General features: G+C 34.0%; 1 non-coding gene across 1 annotated transcript; it reads right to left on the minus strand.

Annotated features, from left to right (window-relative positions):
- Positions 1–4,124: 4,124 nt before the first annotated feature.
- On the minus strand, positions 4,125–4,228 carry LOC127745283 (small nucleolar RNA R71). The gene has a single exon (XR_008006480.1). It is a non-coding gene; the product is annotated as a small nucleolar RNA R71 (small nucleolar RNA).
- Positions 4,229–4,488: the final 260 nt, after the last annotated feature.

The following is a 4,488-nucleotide window of genomic DNA, read 5'->3' on the forward strand; positions in this document are numbered from 1 at the left end:
GTATGGAGGGGTCCACATATGCATATTGATGAGCGAATAATTTATACGCTTTTTGGCATTGTTTTTAAGTAGATTTTAATAGGATATAGTTACTTTTAGGGATGTTTTCATTAGTTTTTATGCTAAATTCACATTTCTGGACTTTACTACGAGTTTGTGTGTTTTTCTGTGATTTCAGGTATTTTCTGGCTGAAATTGAGGGACTTGAACAAAACTCTGATAAGAAGGATGACAAAGGGCTGTTGATGCTGTTGGATTCTGACCTCCCTGCACTCGAAATGGATTATATGGAGCTACAGAACTCCAAATGGCGCGCTCTCAACGGCGTTGGAATGTAGACATCCAGAGCTTTCCAGCAATATATAATAGTTCATACTTTATTCGAGATTTTACGACGTAAACTGGCTCTCAACGCCAGTTCCATGCAGCATTCTAGAGTCAAACGCCAGAAACACGTCACGAACCAGAGTTGAACGCCAAAAATATGTTACAACTTGGCGTTCAACTCCAAAAAAAGCCTCTGCACGTGTAAAGCTCAAGCTCAGCCCAAGCACACACCAAGTGGGCCCCGAAAGTGGATTTCTGCATCAATTACTTACTTCTGTAAACCCTAGTAGCTAGTCTAGTATAAATAGGACGTTTTACTATTGTATTAGATATCTTTGGTCTCAGTTTTATTTTATTATTCATCTTAGGAGACTATTGATCACGTTTGGGAGGGCTGGCCATTCGGCCATGCCTGAACCTTCATCACTTATGTATTTTCAACGGTGGAGTTTCTACACACCATAGATTAAGGGTGTGGAGCTCTGCTGTATCTCGAGTTTCAATGTAATTACTACTATTTTCTATTCAATTCCGTTTGTTCTTATTCTAAGATATTCGTTGCACTTCAACATGATGAATGTGATGATCCGTGACACTCATTATCATTCTCACCTATGAACGCGTGACTGACAACCACTTTCGTTCTACCTTAGACGGGCGCATATCTCTTGGATTCCTTAATCAGAATCTTCGTGGTATAAGCTAGAATTGATGGCGACATTGATGGGAATCCGGAAATTCTAACCTTGTCTGTGGTATTCCGAGTAGGATTCCGGGATTGAATGACTGTGACGAGTTTCAAACTCGCAATTGTTGGGCGTGATGACAAACGCAAAAGAATCAAGGGATTCTATTCCAACATGATTGAGAACCGACAGATGATTAGCCGTGCTGTGACAGAGCATTTGGAGCTTTTTCACTGAGAGGATGGGATGTAGCCATTGACAACGGTGATGCCCTACATACAGCTTGCCATGGAAAGGAGTAAGAAGGGTTGGATAAAAGCAGTAGGAAAGCAGAGATCCAACAGGGACAAGCACCTTCATACACTTGTCTGAAATTCTCACCATTGAGTTACATGAGTAACTCTATCTTTATTTTCTGCTTTATTATTTATTTAATATTCGAAAACTCCATAACATTTACTATTCGCCTAACTGAGATTTACAAGATGACCATAGCTTGCTTCATACCAACAATCTCCATAGGATCGACCTTACTCACATAAGGTATTACTTGGACGACCCAGTGCACTTGCTGGTTAGTTGTGCGGAGTTGTGACTAAGTGTGATTCACGTTTGAGAGCGCTACTAAGTTTTTGGGCGCCATTGTTGATGATCACAATTTCATGCACCAAGTTTTTGGCGCCGTTGTCGGGGATTGTTCGAGTTTGGACAACTGACGGTTCATCTTGTTGCTCAGATTAGGTAATTTTCTTTTTATTTTCTTTTAAAAAAGTTTTCAAAAATATTTTTCAAAATTTTTCCCTTTGTTTTCAAAAATTATTCCAAAATTTTTAAGAATGAATTCTAGAGTTTCATAGTAACATGTTGAAGCCTGACTGGCTGTAAATCCATATCCAAATCCTTTTGGATTGAGGCTTCCACTTGTCAACATAATGGGTATGTATATGGAGTTGGATGAAATATCAGCTGTTGCTTGCCTGATTTATATCTTCTAAAGCTGGCTGGCTATTAAGCATTGCCCAACCCTTGGATTGGAGCTTTAGACTAACATTGAAAGATTCCTGGAATTCTTATTAAAAATTTTGAATCTCTTAATTTCTTTTCCTATATATTTTTTTCGAAAAAAATAAAAGAAAAATACAAAAAATCATAAAATTATAAAAACCAAAAATATTTTGTGTTCTTGTTTAAGTCTTGAGTCAATTTATAAGTTTGGTGTCTATTGCATGTTCATCTTATTCTTGCACTTTTTTTTTCCGAAAATTCATGCATTCATAGTGTTCTTCATGATCTTCAAGTTGTTCTTGGTAAGTCTTCTTGTTTGATCTTGATGTTTTCTTGCTTTGTGTCTTTTATTGTTTTTCATGTGCATCTTTGCATTCATATTGTATAAGCATTAAAGATTTCTAAGTTTGGTGTCTTGCATGTTTTCTTTGCATCAAAATTGTTTTCAAAAATATGTTCTTGATGTTCATCATGATCTTCAAAATGTTCTTAGTGTTCATCTTGACATTCATAGTGTTCTTGCATGCATTATGTGTTTTGATTCATAATTTTCATGTTGTGAGTCATTTTTTATGTTTTTCTCTCTCATAATTAAAATTTTAAAAATAAAAAATATCTTTTCTTTGTTTTTCTCATAAATTTCAAAATTTTGGGTTGACTTAGTCAAAAAATTTTTAAAATTAGTTATTTCTTGTTAGTCAAGTCAAAATTTCAAATTTAAAAATCTTATCTTTTCAAAATCTTTTTTAAAAATCAATTCTTTTTCATTTTTTTTATTTATTTTCAAATTTTTTTATTTGAATTTTTCAAAAATCTTTTTCTTAATTTTATTTCAAAATTTTTGAAACTTTACTAACAATTAATGTGATTGATTCAAAAATTTGAAGTTTGTTACTTTCTTGTTAAGAAAGGTTCAATCTTTGAATTCTAGAATCATATCTTGTAGTTTCTTGTTAGTCAAGTAATCAATTTTAATTTTAAAAAATTAAATCTTTTCTAACCATATCTTTTTAATCATATCTTTTTATCTTATCTTTTATATCATATCTTTTTCAAAATTTTATCTTTTTTCAAAAATTTGATTTTAAAATATCTTTTCTAACTTCTTATCTTCTTATCTTTTTATATTTTCAAATTTGATTTTCAAATATTTTTCAACTAACTATTTAACTTTTTGTTTGTTTCTTATCTTTTTCAAAACCACCTAACAACTTTTCTCTCTATCTAACTTTCGAAAATACCTCCCTCTTTTTCAAAAATTCTTTTTTTTATTTTTTTAATTAATTAATTGTTTTAAATTTTAATTTTAATTTTATTTCTTATCCTTATTTTCGAAAATCATTTAACTCCTTTTCAAAATTTAATTTCAAAAATTTCTCCCTCTCTCATCTTTTCCTATTTATTTATTCATTTACTAACACCTCTCTTCACTTCTCTTCATCTCAAATCACTGCCCCTATCCTTTCCCTTGTGTTTGGATTCTCCTTTCTTTATTCTCTTTTTCTTCTACTAATAATAAGGAACCTCTTTACTGTGACATAGAGGATTCCTCTTCTTTTTTTTTGTTCTCTTCTCCTTCATATGAACAGGAACAAGGAAAAAGGCATTCTTGTTGAAGCTGATCCAGAACCTGAAAGGACTTTGAAGAGAAAACTAAGAGAAGCTAAACTACAACAATCCAGAGACAGAAATTTTCGAACAAGAAAAGGAGATGGCAGCCGAAGCCAACAACAATAATGCAAGATGGATGGTGATTATACTACACCTACTTCCAAGTTTGACTGAAGAAGCATCTCAATTCCTGCCATTGGAGCAAATAATTTTGAGCTGAAACCTCAACTAGTTGCTCTAATGCAACAGAACTGCAAGTTTCATGGACTTCCATAAGAGGATCCCTACCAGTTTTTAACTGAGTTCTTGCAGATCTGTGAGACTGTTAAGACTAATAGAGTAGATCTTGAAGTCTACAGGCTCATGCTTTTCCCTTTTGCTGTAAGAGACAGAGCTAGAGCATGGTTGGACTCTCAACCTAAAGATAGCATGGACTCCTGGGATAAGCTGGTCACGGTCTTCTTGGCTAAGTTCTTTCCTCCTCAAAAGCTGAGCAAGCTTAGAGTGGATGTTCAGACCTTCAAACAAAAAGATGGTGAATCCCTCTATGAAGCTTGGGAAAGATACAAACAGATGACCAAAAGATGTCCTTCTGACATGTTTTCAGAATGGACAATGATAGATATATTCTATTATGGTCTATCTGAGTTCTCTAAAGATGTCATTGGACCATTCTGCAGGTGGATCCATTCACCTAAAGAAAACGCCTGCAGAAGCTCAAGAACTTATTGACATGGTTGCAAATAACCAGTTCATGTACATTTCTGAGAGGAATTCCGTGAATAATGGGACGCCTCAAAGGAAGGGAGTTCTTGAAATTGATGCTCTGAATGCCATTTTAGCTCAGAACAAAATGTTG

This window comes from Arachis duranensis, chromosome 2 (genome assembly GCF_000817695.3).
Source record: "Arachis duranensis cultivar V14167 chromosome 2, aradu.V14167.gnm2.J7QH, whole genome shotgun sequence".
In the NCBI taxonomy this organism is placed as follows: domain Eukaryota; kingdom Viridiplantae; phylum Streptophyta; class Magnoliopsida; order Fabales; family Fabaceae; genus Arachis; species Arachis duranensis.